This window comes from Elephas maximus, chromosome 7 (genome assembly GCF_024166365.1).
Source record: "Elephas maximus indicus isolate mEleMax1 chromosome 7, mEleMax1 primary haplotype, whole genome shotgun sequence".
Classification (NCBI taxonomy): Eukaryota; Metazoa; Chordata; class Mammalia; order Proboscidea; family Elephantidae; genus Elephas; species Elephas maximus.
The window spans coordinates 105,263,926-105,281,497 of NC_064825.1; the positions used below are offsets into that span (position 1 = coordinate 105,263,926).

The following is a 17,572-nucleotide window of genomic DNA, read 5'->3' on the forward strand; positions in this document are numbered from 1 at the left end:
GAAAAGGCAACTTTCAGGGCAGTCAGTGAGACAGAGGCGTAATATGCTGGCTATGCTATCTAGTTTTAATCTGGATTTCTAGACTAACAGCTGTGTTTTTGAGGAAAAACATGTTTTTCCTTGATGTTCAAAACAAGGATGTGAAACCATATGCCCCGAGGGGTTTTAACCAGGTGACTGTCTGCACCCCTCAGAACACGTGTACTCAGGAAGAGTGCTGTCTGGGTGCAGTTACCAAGATACTTTTTCAAGACAGACAAAGAAAATACATGTAAGCATCCTGTGACTGTGATCTAAGCATCCTGTGAAACTATTTGTAGTCACTAACTGTATTATTCATAATCAATAACCAACCAGAGTGTGGTTATTACAATGCTTATTGACTTTCCTGTAATTGCCCTCCCTATGGTTTAGTTCCTCTTTTTACCCCATAAGAATACATGTATAAAGAACCTGCCCCAGGACTACCTGGTTCCATTTTCAATAAGCTAAGGAATTCCCTAACTGCAATTGTTTTAAACCCTTAAACCTCTTTGTTTTAACTTGAAGCAGGTCTTAACAAACATACGATTTCCAAAGATATTCTCTCAGTTTTTTAGCTCATCTTTTCACTTTTTTGGTAAAGTCTTCTGGTGAAGAAAAGTTTTTAATTATTATTATGTTTCATTTTATAGTGATTAGGCAAAAATTCGCGGCACAGATAAATTTCTCATTCAAAAATTTATATACTAATGGGGGGGATGAGTTGGAAATGACTCAATGGCATTGTTTTTTTTTTTTAAATTGTTTTTTGACATTGGTTCCAAACCCAGCATTGCGTCATCTCTTTTCCCATTCCTCTTTTCACCCCAGGTTCCCAGTGTCCATTTACCCAGTTTCCTGTCCCTTTCTGCATTTGCATCTTTGCTTTTGACAGGTGTTGCCCATTTGGTTTGCGTTCTTGCCTGAACTGAGAAGCACGTTCCTCACATGTCTTATTGTTTGTTTTATATGCCTGACAAATCTTTGACAGAAGTGCCATCTTCAGGAGTAACTTCAGTTCTGAGATAGGAGAGTATCAGTGGGCCATAGTATTTGGGGTTTCTCCAGTCTCTGCCAGACCAGGAAGTCTGGTCTTTTTTGTGAATTTGAATTTTGTTCTACATTTTTCTCCCACTCTGTCAGGGACCTTCTATTGTGATCCCTGTCAGAGGGGTTGATGGCTGTAGTCAGGCACCATCTAATTCTTCTGAGATCAGGCTGGTGGAGGCTGTGGTTCATGTGATCCATTAGTACTTTGCACTAATATTTTCCTTGTGTCTTTGGTTTTCTTCATTTACCTTTGTTCTGGATGGGATGAAAACAATATGTGTATCCTAGATGGCCACTTGCAAGATTTTAAGACCCTAGACACTACTCACCAAAGTAGAACGGAGAACATTTTCTTTATGAGCTATGTTATTCCGATTGTCCTAGATGTCTCCAGAAACATAGTTCTCAACCCTCAGCCCCAGTGACTCAGTCCCTCAAGGTATTTGGATGTGTCTAGGAAGCTTCTGACCCCCATGTGTCTGTCGGTTTGTCGTACTGTGTCGGCTTGCCTGTTGCTGTGATGCTAGATGCTACGACACCAGTATTCAGATACCAGCAGGGTCACCCATGGAAGACAGGTTTCAGCTGAGCTTCTAAACTAAGACAGACTAGGAAGAAGGACCTGGCAGTCTACTTCTGAAAAGCACTAGCCAGTGAAAACCTTATGAATAGCAGTGGAACATTGTCTGATATAATGCTGGAAGATGAGCCCCCCAGGTTGGAAGGCACTCGAAAGGTGACTGGGAAAGAGCTGCCTCCTCAAAGTAGAGTCGACCTTAACGATGTGGGTGGAGTAAGCTTTCAGGACCTTCATTTGCTGATGTAGCACTACTAAAAAAAAAGAGAAACAGCTGCAAACATCTGTTAATAATCAGAACCTGGAATGTACGAATATCAATCTAGGAAAATTGGAAATCGTCAAAAATGAAATGGAACACATAAACATCAATATCTTAGGCATTAGTGAGCTGAAATGGACTGGTATTGGGCTTTTTGAATCAGACAATCATATAGTCTACTATGCTGGGAATGACAACTTGAAGAGAAATGGTGTTGCATTCATCATTAAAAAGAACATTTCAAGATCTATCCTGAAGTACAACGCTGTCTATCAGTGATAGGGTAATATCCATACGCCTACAAGGAAGACCAGTTAATATGACTATTATTCAAATTTATGCAACAACCACTAGGGCCAAAGATGAAGAAACAGGAGATCTCTGAAGGCATTGGTGAAAAACAAGGCTCCAGGAATTGATGGAATTATCAATTGAGATGTTTCAATAAACAGATGCAGTGCTGGAGTTGCTCACTTTTCTATGCCAAGAAATATGAAAGAAAGCTTCTTGGCCAACTGACTGGAAGAGACCCATATTTATGCCTATTCCCAAGAAAGGTGATCCAGCTGAATGTGGAAATTATAGAACAATATCATGAATATCACATGAAAGCCATATTTTGCTGAAGATCATTCAAAATTGGCTGCAGCAGTATATCGACAGGGAACTGCCAGAAATCCAGGCCAGTTTCAGAACAGGACATGGAACCAGGGATATCATTGCTGATGTCAGTCGGATCCTGGCTGAAAGCAGAGAATACCAGAAGGATGTTCACCTGTGTTTTATTGGCTACGCAAAGGCATTCGACTGTGTGGATCATAACAAATTATGGATAACATTGCAAAGAATGGGAATTCCAGAACACTTAATTGTACTCATGAGGAACCTTTACATAGATCAGGAGGCAGTATTCAGACAGAACAAGGGGATACTGAATGGTTTAAAGTCAGGAAAGGTGTGTGTCAGGGTTGTACTCTTTCACCATACTTATTCGATCTGTATGCTGAGCAAATAATATGAGAAGCTGGACTATATGAAGAAGAACGGGGCATCAAGATTGGAGGGAGACTCATTAACAACCTGCGTTATGCAGATGACACAACCTTGCTTGCTGAAAGTGAAGAGGGCTTGAAGCACTTACTAATAAAGATCAAAGACCACAGCCTTCAGTGTGGATTGGGGCTCAACATAAAGAAAACAAAAATCCTCACAACTGGACCAATGAGCAACATCATGATAAATGGAGAAAAGATTGAAGTTGTCAAGGATTTCATTTTACTTGGATCCACAATCAACGGTCATGGAAGCAGTCGTCAGGAAATCAAAAGACACATCGCATTGGGTAAATCTGCTGTAAAGGACCTCTATAAAGTGTTTAAGGGCAAAGATGTCAGTTCGAAGACTAAGGTGCACCGACAGACCCAAGCCATGGTATTTTCAATTGCATCACATGCATGTGAGAGCTGGGCAAAGAATAAGGAAGACTGAAGAAGTATTGATGGCTTTGAATTGTTGTATTGGAGAAGAATATTGAGTATACCATTGACTGCCAAAAGAATGAACAAATCTGTCTTAGAAGAAGTAAAACCAGAATGGTCCTTAGAAGCAAGAATGGCGAGACTGCATCTTACATACTTTGGCCATGTTGTCAGGAGGGATCAGTCCCTGGAGAAGGACATCATGCCTGGCAGAGTACAGGGTCAGCGGAAAAGAGGAAGACCCTCAACGAGGTGGATTGACACAGTGGCTGCTGCAATGAGCTGAAGCATAACAATGATTGTAAGGATGGCACAGGACTGGGCAGTGTTTCGTTCTGTCATGCATAGGATCGCTATGAGTCAGAACTGACTTGAGGGCACCTAACAACAACAACAACAACAGGAAGCTTCTATAACTTTACTTTCATCAAGATGTACTACCTTCATCTATATTGTATGTTGTCTTTCCTTTTACTGAGTTAACTGTTAAGTGACTTTCTCTTCCCACCCCTCAATTCCCTCATAACGGTCAAAGGTTCTTTTTTTCTATATGTAAATCTTTTCCTGCATTTGTATACTAGTGGTCTCATGCAATATTTGTCCTTTGTGATTGACTTATTTCACTCACCATAATGCCCTCTGGATTCATTTACATTGCAAGATGTTTAAAAAGGTTCAATGTTTCATCATTGTTGTTTATCATTGCATAATATTCCTTTGTGTGTACACACCATCTTTTTGCTATTGTGAATAATGCTGCAATGAACACCACTGTGCATATGTGTATTTCTGTGACGGATCTTATTTCTTTAGAATATTTTCCTAGGAGTGGGATTGCTGGATCTTAAGATATTTCTTTTTCTAGCTATTTAAGGAGGTGTCATATTGTATTCCATAGTGGTTGTGCCAATTTACATTCCTACCAGCAGTGCACAAGAGTGCCAATCTCCCTGAAACCTCTCCAACTTTTTTTTTTTTTACTGCCAGTGATGTCTGAGTGAGACGATACCTCATTGTAGTTTTGATTTTCATTTCTCTAATTTCCAATAATTGTGAACATTTCCATATGTGTTTGTTACCTGCCTGCAAGTCTTCTTTGGTGAAGTGTCTATTCATATCCTTCACCCATTTTATAATGGCATTATTGGTCTTTTTGTTGTTGAGGTGTTTAGAATTCTACAGATTTTAGAGATTAGACCTGTGTCAGGAATGTCATTGCCAATTTTTTTTTTTTTTTCCCACAGTCTATAGGTTCACTTTTTGCTCTTTTGGCAGAGCCTTTTGATGAGCTTAAGGGTTTAGTTTTTAGTAGCTCACAGTTATCTAGTTTATCTTCTGGTGTTTGTTAGTTATGGTTTATACTGTAATTATGCCAAAAACTAGGGCCCCTAGCATTTCACCTGTTTTCTTATGCTGGGTTCTCTACAGAAGCAAAAGCAGTAAAGTGTATATATATAGAAAAATAAAGACAGAGAGAGAGAAAGATTTATATAAAGGAAATGAGTTAAGTGATTGTGGAGGCTGGTACCTCCCGAGTCGGTGGATCAGAATAGAGGCTTCTCCTGATTCACAAAGCCATAAGGAATAATGAACCCAAGATCAGCAGGTCAGAGAGAAGGGCTTTTGCTCACAGGTGTGAAGATTAACGAATTCAAATATTGCAGGTAAGCTGCTAGCTGAACTCCCAATAACTGAAGGTCAGATGAACAGGAGAGAGCTGCAGGATCTAGAGAAAGCAAAACCCAAGACACCCTCTTATTTTTGGATGTAGGCTACATGCCCAGGGAAACAGTCTTTCAACTGACTGGCTACTTACAGCAGATCCCATCACAGGGGTGATCCCTTATAAACACTGCGAAACATGACCCAGCCAAGTTGACACACAATCTGAACAACTACACTTTTCTTTTTTTTTTTCCCCATGATCTCTATCATTGTAGGTTCTGTATTTAGGCCTTTGGTTCCTTTTGAGTTAATCATTCTGTATGGTGTGAGTTATGGGTCCTGTTTCATTTTTTTACACAAGGACATCCAGTTTGGTCAGCATCGTTTTTTAAAAAGACTAGTTTTCCTCATTCAATGTACATTGGTGCTTTGTCAAAAATCAGCTGACCGTAGTTGGATAGATTTATGACTGTGTACTTGATTTTGTTCCACTGATCTATCTGTACCAGTTTCAGGTGTTTTAACTACCATGGCTGTATAGTAGGTGCTGAGATCAGGTACTGTGAGACCTCCTATTTTACTTCTTTTCTTCAATAATGTTTTGCTTATCCAGGACTTCATTCTTTTCCATGTAAAGTGGGTGAATAATTTAGCATCTTGTTAAAGAATGCCGTTGGTATTTGGATTGAAATTGTATTATATCGGTAGATCCCTTTGGGTAGAACTGACATTTTCACAATCCAAAAGCGTGGTATGTTTCTCCATTTATGTAAGTCTCTTTTGGTATCTCCCAATAGTGTTTTGTAGTTTTCTTTATACGGGTATTTTACGTCCCAGATTAGATTTATTCTTAAGTGTTTTAACTTTTTAGGGGCTATTATAAATGGTATTGTTTTCCTAATTTCCTTTTCCAAGTTTTCTTTGTTGATGCATAGGAATCCAACAGATTTTTCGATGTTAACTTTGTTTCCTGCTACACTGCTGAATTTTTCTATTAGTTCCAGGAGTTTTCCTGTGAGATCTTTGGGCTTAAGTGTTGAGTTTTTAGGAGCTCCCAGTTATCTAGTTTATCTCCTGGTGTTTGTTAGTTATGGTTTGTGTTGTACTTATGCCATATACAAGAGCCCCTAGCATTTCACCTGTTTCCTTACGCTGGCTTATGTTTAGGATCATATCATCTGTGAGTAAGGATAGTTTTCTTTCTTCCTTTCTAAGTTGGATACCCTTTTTTTCTTTCTCTTGCCTTATTGCTCTAGGTAGGATTTCCAGCACAACGTTAAATAACAGTAGTAATAAAGGGGAACAATTCTTGTCTGACACTTTTGTTCCTTTGGTTCTGTGAATCCTGTGAATGAGCAGTCTTGCAGTTTAAATGATCAGCTTATGTTGACAAGGAGAGAGGAAAAGGACCATTCTACACCAGTGCATAGATGATAATACAGAATTTCCAGAAATTTCTAATTCACTCGAATTCATATAAATAGAAGTGACTGGTTTAGGACAGGAATTTAGCTCTTTTGTCTCCAATTCTACTGTGCTTTCTTTCTATTATCTCTAAAGCTGTCAGTCTGAGAATTCATGAATATTAATTTGCCCTTCAAAACGAAGAATCATTGGGGCCATTTCAATATGCTTAGATTATGTCTGGATATTATTTGCTCAAAGGTTGCAGGACTAGTAGTATCAGGTCTAGAATTCTTTCTAAGATTTGTTTGCTTAAGTTTAATTTTATTAAGACTAAAAAGAATGTACTGCAAGATTCATCTGGTAATATCAAGGAATCATATTTTAAAATTTCTTTTCTAATGTCCATATGAAAGAATGAACAAAGATACTCAGGAAAAAAAAAAGACTGAAAAAGATAATAAAGCAAATTAGAGTAGGAAGGCTAATCCTGCAAAGTATTAAAAAAAAATTTAAAGTATCTATTATTAAAATAGTGTAATATTGGGGCCAACAGATGTCCAAGAGCCATATGGCCTCTTTCCTTAGCTATACAAGGAAAGGATGAAATTGGACCTCTTTCTTACTTCTCACATCAAATTACACTATGAAAACAAAGTGTAAAATTTAGATTACATGAATATACAGAAATTTTGCAGCAAAAACAAAAGAACATAAATTAAAATCACAAATGAAAAAATCCGGAAAAACAATTACCAGTTATGTCACATAGAATAGAGGAGAAAATAACACTCCTGTGGAAAAATGGACATAAGATATGATTAAAGAGTCCTCACTTAGAAAATACAAATAGCTCCAGAAGGTATGAAGAGTTGTTCAATCAGAGTCAAAATAGTAGAAGCATGTGTGAAAACCACTCTTAGATATCATTTCTCACCTATCAGTAGGGTGTTTAGTAATTAGTCAATTAATATTTGATAATTATGTCTCCTAGTTACATATAAGATCAGTATGAATTAGAATCAACTAAATTTTTTAAATGGCATTTTTTTTTTTTAATAGTCACATGTACTTGACAACTATTGGACATTATGGAAGTGTTCAGAAGGCTGGGGAAGATGACTTTAAAATATAAATTACTTCTTATAAAATGTTCCTAATAATAATGTAATTTTCCTCCAGGTTTTCCAGTACAGCTAAAAAGGTAGTTAATTGGGTATTTTTTGTCCTCTAGAGAATAGCCTCTAGGGTTTATGTCCCAAGGTTGTGAGTACAAATGTAATGTTGCATATACTTCTCTCCCACTGAAGTTTCCCAGTGGCAGGAGAGGCCTTCTCTTTGCCATTAGCAGGTTTGTTAAAAATTCTAAAGACACAACGTTATTAACATCAATGTAAGATATCTAGGATATAATATGAAGGTGGAAACATAACCTTTAGAAGTGGAATTTTTTAGGAATATTGAGCCAGAACAAAAGGTACATATCTGAACATACAAGGAAGAGGATGTACACTCTTTATGCCAAGCTTTGCATAGAGAAACTCCCTCATTTAAAAAAAAAAAAAAACTAACCTCTTGCTGTTGAGTTGAACCTAATTCACCAAACTCCTCAATAATAGTGCCCTGGGTGCCAGGTACCTTGGGTAGGGGAATAGAGGAGACATGAAAGGTTTTGGAACGTGTATTTTCTTCCTCTTGTAAATTTTCAGAGCAGATTTCAAGGTAGAGCGCAGAAGTATTTAAGCAGAATGCAATAAACAGAAATTGACCAAAGCCTTTTGAAAAAGAATCTATCTATATCTATCTATCTGTCTGTCTGTCTGTCTATATCTATCTATCTATCTATCTATCTATCTATCTATCTATCTATCTATCTATCTATCTATCTATCTATCTATCTATCTATCTATCTATCTATCTATCTGTCTATCTGTCTATCTGTCTATCTGTCTATCTGTCTATCTGTCTATCTGTCTATCTGTCTATCTGTCTATCTGTCTATCTGTCTATCTGTCTATCTGTCTATCTGTCTATCTGTCTATCTATCTATCTATCTATCTATCTATCTATCTATCTATCTATCTATCTATCTATCTATCTATCTATCTATCTATCTATCTATCTATCTATCTATCTATCTATCATCTATCTATCTATCATCTATCATCTATCTATCTATCTATCTATCTATCTATCTATCTATCTATCTATCTATCTATCTATCTATCTATCTAATCTATCTCTCTCTCTATCTCTCTATCATCTATCTATCATCTCTCTATCTATCATCTATCTACCTATCTATCATCTATCTAATCTATCATCTATCTATCATCTATCTACCTATCATCTACCTACCTACCTATCTAATCTATCATCTATCTGTCATCTATGTGTCTATCTATCATCTATTTATCTATCATCTGTCTATCTAATCTATCATCTATCTATCTACCTATATAACGCCTATCTTTCTATCCAAACTTCCAGCTTTAATGGTTACCAAGCATAAATCAGGGAAATCATGTGTTTCCTGACATCAAAAGAAAAATAAAATGGGAGGAAATTATAGGGAAGGAAATTTTAGCTATCCTATTTCCTGGACTAAATGACAGAATAAATTTATCATCAGTTTAATATCAACATTTAGAACAGAAAATAGTCTTTAAAGATATATATTTGATTAAAATTATGTATTAAAGGCCTTAAATAAATGCAATTTGTTGTTAAAAAATGTGATAATTAGAATGACTAGTTGTGCGATGGGTTGCCTTTTGAGGTTGTCTTCAACACTCAGATTTTATAGAAACAGGATGGGGCCATTGAGGGACTCCGTATAGCACATGACATGACATCTTTATTTCTGGACCATCTGAAAATGATTTGTTGGGTTTCAGAATCAGAGAGGAACTTAACACAAATCATAGACGGAGAAAGAGTTTCCCAGTATGTTGGGATCTGAAAGGTGCTGGTCACCAATTCAAGAGATCTAATTTTGTGTGTGTGTGTTGTGTTATGTGTGTTTCTGTTAGTCTTTTCTCTAAAATGATTTAATTGTGCCCTACTATTCCATGTTTTTAATTCTTATACACATGCAATAAAGGGTGAGAATGAGTACCCACGGTGTGTAGAAGGAAGAGAAGTGAATGGGAGAAACTGTCGGAATGCGTATTTCTAAGTCAAAGAGTCTTTAGTTATTCCTGTGAGACAACATCTCTAAATCCCATTCACCAGTGTTTTATCTGGAGGCTGCTCTCTACTATATCTCTGTGGCACATAACAGTGTCACTGGAATATTTCCTAAAGTTTCAGAGTCTATAGTTTGCTCAAAATTTAAGGGGTGATCGTTAACAAAGGAAATGCATTAGTAGATAGACTTATTAAATGGACCGTTGTATGGGGTAGAGAAATGGATACACGGCTGTGGATCAGAGACTGGATTTTATTTGCATGTCGTTGTAAAAATCAAGACTTCTTTTGGCTGCTATTGTGCCATTTTTAGAATAAGAATGTAGACTAGATTATATCTATCATGTACTCTAGTCTTTATATTCATCAAACAATGAGGGAGAATTGGAATTTAGAACTCCCAGATTTGAAGAATGTAAAAATGTTGTCGACAAGTCAACTTGGAATCACGGGGACCTCATGAGTACGAGAAGAAGTGTGAAGCAAAAATTTCTCAATGTCTGCTTTTTCAGAGTTAGATCACCAGTCCTTTTTTTCAAATGTACCTATGAGTAGACAGGAACTTCCAATTTTCTGTTTATAGCCAAGTGCATTATACAGTGGTACCACACAGACTGTTAAAAAGTAATCGAGATTTATTTTGATATAGGATTAATATCTGTGTCAGAAAGAAAAATGATTAAATACCCATGTACTTTTTCCTCAGCCACCTCTCATTGGTAGATTTCTGCTATTCTTCCATCATTGCTCCTAAGATGCTGATGAACCTAGTTGTAGAAGACAGAACCATTTCACTTTTAGGATATGTACTGCAATTCTTTCTCTTTGGTACCTTTGTGTTGACTGAATCATTTCTATTGGCTGTAATGGCCTATGACCACTTTGTGGCCATTTGCAACCCTCTGCTCTACACAGTAATAATAAAAACACAAATGGGAAGTGTTAAGACTGTCCATTCTTTATGTCCATTGTGTATACATGTTATGAACCAATTAAATGATATAATTTAGATTTTTCTGATTTTTGTTATTGACTGTGAGGCTGACATAATCCAGCATCAAGCCAGGCTTGTCTTCTATGACCTGATAACATTCAAGGAGAACTGAAACTGTTATGTGAGAATTTGATTTAAATTTACCATACAATCCCTAAATTCTTTAAGAAAATTTTTAAAAGTGGTAAACATTTTTTAAAATTTTAGAAATTTACCATATTTTGGCTAATAAAAACATAAATTCTGAAAAAGATATGCTTTTCAGTCCTGGCAAGGGGAAGTTGATCCAAGCTTCATATGTCCCCACTATCTTTATTTTATTTTTTAACTTCTAGGACTGACTTTCATATTTTGACAAACAGAAGCCATATTATTTGCAGAGAGAAATAAAAGTGGTGTCACATTCACCCTTTTGGGCTTCTCAGATTGCCGAGAACTGATGGTTCCCCTCTTCTTGATATTTCTGGCCATCTACAGTGTCACTGTTGTAGGGAATGTTGGGATGATTATAATCATCAGAATTAACTCCATACTGCACACACTCATGTACGTTTTCCTCAGCCACCTCTCATTTGTGGATTTTTGCTGTTCTTCTATCTTGTTCCCAAGATGCTGATGAACCTAGTTGTAGAAGACAGAACCATTTCACTTTTAGGCTGTGTAGTGCAATTCTTTCTCTTTGGTACCTTTGTGGTGACTGAATGATTTCTATTGGCTGTAATGGCCTATGACCACTTTGTGTCCATTTGCAATCCTCTGCTCTACACAGTTGCCATGTCCCGGGACTCTGTGCTATGCTGGTGTTGGGATCATATGCATGGGGAGTAATGTGTATCTTGGTGATCACATGCTCTACTTTCAAATTATCTCTCTAAGTTTCAACATAATCAATCACTTCTTCTGTGAGTTTTCCTTGCTTCTCTCTCTTTCTTGCTCTGATACTTCTCTCAGCCAGTTGTTGCTTTTCGTCTTCACCATTTTTAATGAGGTGAGTACCTTACTCATAATTCTCACTTCTTATGTGTTTATCGTTGTCACCATTTTGAAAATGCGTTCAGCCAGTGGTCGTGGTAAGGCGTTTTCTACCTGTGCCTTTCGTCTGACTGCCATCATTGTCTTCCATGGCACCATCCTCTTCCTCTACTGTGTGCCCAACTCCAAAAGCTCCAGGCACACAGTCAAAGTAGCCTATGTGTTTTACACAGTTGTGATCCCCATGTTGAATCCCTTGATCTACAGTTTGAGGAACAAGAATATCAAGAATACAGTCAGCAAGATAAAGGATATTAAATTCTTTTTTCATTGAACATATTATTTCAGTAAAATATTCCCCACTTGTAAACAAAGTGTGTCCACAAAGGTCATTTCTAAAGATATCTTTAGAAATTATAAGTAACATTGCACAACAGAAAGGATGTAGATTTTGGTTCAAAGAAACTAAACTTGGCTTTGTCTTGTAATTTTAAGTAAAGACCACAATCTCTTTCATTTTTAGTTTTATATTTATGAAACTGTGATACCATGAGGTAGCTCATAGTCTGGTAGTGAAGACCAAAAGAAAATATAGATATCATGTGAGGTGCCTTGCATTATCTGAATAAACATTAATTCCATCCCTCTTTCATGTAAGACATGTGGAGTATAGTAGTTTCTCAATAAATACATCTTTTTTGCACATATATATACACACACACAAATGGAATTAAAGATAAAACATGACTTCAAGGAATGTATAATCTATGGTAATACTGGAGCTATAAAGAAAGTGGTTGTTGCATAAAGCCAACTATAATAATCACCCTAGAAGTTTTGGGGCATAGAATTATTGGAATCAATTTAGGAACATTAGAATTATGTCTAGATAAAAGAGTTCTTATTTGAAGTTGCCATGAAGAATGGGCAGGATTTTAGGAGACATATTTCAGTGAAGAAGGCATTTTATTCAGGACAGACTAGAATGAACAAACTCAAGGGAATGGGAATGTAATATTGAGTCCACCAATTTTTATTGAGTGAATACTGTATGTGTGTATATGTGTGGTATCTTACATATATGAATGCAAAGTTGAGTAAATCTGGTCTATAACCTGGGCATGTTTTCAAAAGAGCTCCAATGTGACTGAGTGATAAATTTTATAGGTTGTACCAGAGGCTTAGGAATGGATCTCAGAAAACAAGTATATGCAAAAAATAACAAAAATGGGTACCTGCCCTGTCTGTGTTTCATGCTATTATTTTGCCCACTCAATCATCATAGATGTTACATATGCTTTATTAATTTATTTTTATTTTCACATATATTTTTGGAACATGAGTGTAATTACTGAGTCCTTCTCAATGGGACTCCCATCCACCATAAAAAAAATCCAAAAAAATCATTTGAATTTGCCAATGTGTTGCAAATTGGCCTAAGAAATTACTTGGAAGGGTCATATGACTTTAAAATTATGATCATTTTTCTAATTTTTGATTTTCAATTCTATAGTGTCATTGCCAGGTAGAATCTATTGAATGGCAGTAGTTTATTTTTTTTTTATGTATTAGTTGATAAAGTATGAATTAAATAAATTAAAGTAAATGCAAACATAAAGACAATAGAAACATTGTCTTAATAACTGAGTGCCTGATAAGATAATGGTTTTTCATTTATTTAACTTCTGTTTCTCTGGGTATTTATCTTTCACTACGTATCTGACACATACAATTTATAATTATATGAGGTTAGGCAATAATTGGTATTTATCCTAAATTGAAACAGTGATGGGTAATCAATTCCATCTTACAGAGATCTTTCACTTCACTCCTGTTATGGGGAATGATAACCTCATTTTGTGGTTGAGTGAGAGAGCCAATTTAGCTTTTACTCTGAGGAAATTGAGACTTATACAGTTGAATTAACTTGGCATCATTTAAGAATCCAGACACACTGGCAAACACCTTTTCTAGGAAATACTTTCATACATTCTCATGTTCTTTCATTCTCAAATTATGACATTCTGGGTTCTTTATGGCAGATACCTTTGCCTGTAAGTTGATCTTAATATATGAGTAGTTTTCAAAATTGTTGTCCTCATACTATTAAATTAGTTTTGGAAATGTATATATACCCCAGGAATTCAATCTGACATAAGAAATATTTCATCGTAAGCTTAAATATCAGAAAAAATTGTTATCTCCATTACACATCTTAATTCATTCAAGTATGTGAAAAAGATCATTTTGAGCAATCAGATTTACCTTTTTCCTTCTTCTCCTAAAGTCATATTTCAATTTAACTTTCCTCATAGATATTGGTATATTATGAATCACATTCTTATTTTTAATTTCTTATAATGCTTTCAGTGTTATTGAAAGTTTTCTTTAGAGAAAGTTTACTTTATAACAATACAATAACAATTACACTATTGAGTTGTACTTGAATTGTAAATTTAGATAAAAATATAATTAATCAAAATAAAAGAAAATGTCATTGGAAATATTTGTTTTTATCAGGAGAAGAGTTTTGGATTTTTAATTTAGATTTATTAGTGTATCCATAGAAGAATAAAACAATGCTAGAAGTTCACAAATTCAGTATCACTTCTAATCTTATTTTTTAATAGTTGAAAATGCTGAGATTATTTGGTCATATTAAAAGTAAACTGGAATAGAAACTGTTGAAAATTGTGTTGTAATAGCAATTGCACTCAACTCTTTCTGTTCCATCCCTGTTATGTGTCAATTTCTCATGTCTATCTTACATCAAAAATTATTTTTAAAAACACATGAAACATAAGTAGATTGCCTTCCAAATTTTGGTGGAAGCTAATATTTTGGAAACAAATTTTCCTTCACAAAGATTTGCTACTCATTATGGTGAAATGAAAACATAGTCCAAATTCCCCAAGCCTTCCATCACTCTTTGCAGCTGTACTCATTGAGTGGTTGAATCAATTTGACCAATTCTTGAATGTAGTCTACCCTTGAAATTGTTTGGGCTAACAGAGGTGACAAAAGTGACATTGAGTCCAGTTCCAGGACTTTGAGAGGCTTTGATGCTTTTGCACACTCTCTCGGAACACTGTGAAACTGCCATATGAAAAGATAAATGAATAAAGAGTCTAGAACATTGGCTAATGGGAAAAACATAGCCCAGTTGCCCAGTTCTTCAATCATACCAGCTGATGTCTAGCCCATGGCCAGACCTGAGAATGAGACCCTCTTAAATCAACTGACCTGATAGCTTTTCCCATAAGGTGAGGCAAGATCAGCCAAGCATACATAAGATCAGCAAAACTGTCCAACTGAGGAATAACAAATGGTTGTTGTTTTAATAAATACAGTTTTGAGAGGGTTGTCCATGGTAAAGGGATCCCAAATACCTGATACAGCCATTCCCAGGCTGTACAATTCACTGTGAGAAGCACAATTGAAGATTTGGCAAGAGTTGCCAGCCTGACCACCCAAACAAGAGATAAAGTTAGACATCTGGGTGCCATCCTGGAATTGTATCTTTCTTTTTTTTTTATTTAGTTTTTGATAATAGTTTATACAGCAAGTTAGGTTCCTATTTGACAATTTCCATACAAATTTTTTAGTGACATTAGTTACATTATCATGATGTGTAGACATTCCCTTTAATTGTGTTCTGTTTTTTCCAATACCAGTACTCTAGTTTCCCTGTCCCCTTATCTTCTCATCTTTGCTTTTGAGTAATTGTTGACCTTTAGTTATCATACTGGTAGTTTCTTGGTAGAGCACTGATCTTATGGGTAATAACGTTTATTTTGTGTGCCTCTCTGCTATTTCCTTATAATGTGATGTCAAGGGGCAGTCTTGGTTATATGTTTAAAGAGTGTCTGGGGGTGACAGTCTCAGGGAGAACTTTGAACTCTCATGTTCCAATTTGCCTGGATTTTTAAATAAGAATTTGTGTTCTGCTCCACATTTTTCTCCAACTCTATCTAGAATCATCTTTTTTGACCCTGTTCAATGTTGGTAGCTGGGCACCATCTAGTTCTTCTGGCCTCAGGGTAAATGAAGTTATAGTTCCTATAGACTTGTTTCTCCCTGAGTTTTTGGATGGCTTCTTACTTTATTGTTCCTGCAGAGTAGAAACCTGTAGTACTGCCTTAGATGGCTGCTCACAAGCTTTTAAGACCTCAGATGATACTCACTTCACTAGGATGCAGATTATGATTTTTGTAAATTGTGTTATGCCAATTTATTGAATCGTCTTATGAGACTGTTGTCCTGAGCTTTAAATCCAGAAAACCAAGTTTGGAAAGAGTTTGGTTGTGTCCATGAGGTACCTGTATTTTAGTCTTCAATGAATGTATGTGACAGCACCTGTATTTACACGTACCTATAGATATTTCTTTCTGTTCTCATCTATGCACACATCTCTATCTACCCATATGCCGATATGTTTATACCCACCCACATATTTCTTTCTGTTCTCATCTATGCACACATCTCTATCTACCCATATGCCGATATGTTTATACCCACCCACATATTTCTTTCTGTTCTCATCTATGCACACATCTCTATCTACCCAAATGCCGATATGTTTATACCCACCCACATGTGCTCAGTTACTCATTTTTACATTGGTTGTGCTGTGCTCACTACATCCACATTCAGTGCCACACTTCCTGTCACCAAAAATAAATGTATCAAGTCTCTACAATCTAAAGTGTACATTCCTCTCACCCCACCTTCTCTTCTTGTAAAAGAGCAATCATACAATATTTCTCCTTATATGTTTGACTTATTTCAATTAGCATTATTCCCTCCATGTCCATCCATCCTGTAACATCTTTTGCAACTCATCACTGTTCTTTATGGTTACATAGTATTCCTGTGTAAGTATGTACCACAGTTTGCTTATCTGTTCATTCCTTGATGGACACTTTAATTGTTTCCATTTATTTGATATTGTGAATAAAGCAGCAATGAATATAGTTGTGCTTATGTCTGTTCTTGTCTTTATTTTTAGGTCTCTATGCATCTAGGAGTTGGATGGCTGGATCATAAGGTAGTTCTGTTTCTAGTTTTTTGAGAAAGTACCATACCATTTTCCATAGTGATTGTAGCATTTTACAGTCCTACCAGCAACGGCCAAGGGTTCCAACCTCCCCACATCCTCTCCAACAAATATTATTCTCTTTTTTTATCAGTTCCATTTTGGCCAGGGAAAGATGGTATCTAATTATAGTTATGTTTGTCATGTCTCTAAGGCCTAATGATTGCAGATATCTTTTCATATGTTTGTTGTCTGCTTGGATCACCTCTTTGGTGAACATTTTGTCCGTGTCCTTTGCCCTTTTTGTAATTCAGTTGTTTTTGTATCTGTTGGTGAGTTTTTGTAGTTTTCCATATATTTTATACATTGGACCCTTATCAGATTTCTGGTTTCCAAAGATTTTTTTTTTCCCTCCAGTAGGTTGTCTATTTACTCTTTATAAAGCCTTTTGAAGAGCATACATTTTTTTTTTATTATTTTTATGAACTCCCAATCATCTGTTTTGTTTTCTTGTATTAGTGCATTTGTTGTAATGTTTGTCGTCCTATTATTACAAAAGGTTACGTCCCATAGTTTTCTTCCTTTGATGTCGTCCAGAAATTCTACGGTTTTAGGTTTAACATTTAGATCTTTAATGCATTTTGAGTTAATTTTATGTATGGTGTGAGGTATGGATCCTGTTTCATTTTTCTGCAGGTGAATATCCAGTTTTGACAGCTCAATTTATTAGACTGTTTCCACCGCACTGAATGGTCTTTGACTTCTTGTTGAAAATCGGTTATCCATAGATGGCTGAGTTTAAATCTGAGTTCTTAATTCTACTTTACTGGTCTATGTGTATATTGTTGAACCAATACAAGGCTGTTTTGATTACTGTCTGTACAGTATCTTTTGATATCAGGGAGTGTGAAGTCTCCTACTTTGT

At 36.0% G+C, this 17,572-nt stretch overlaps 1 pseudogene; it reads left to right on the top strand.

Moving 5' to 3' along the window:
• Nucleotides 1-10,512: 10,512 nt before the first annotated feature.
• On the top strand, nucleotides 10,513-11,946 carry LOC126080191 (olfactory receptor 5D18-like; annotated as a pseudogene).
• Nucleotides 11,947-17,572: the final 5,626 nt, after the last annotated feature.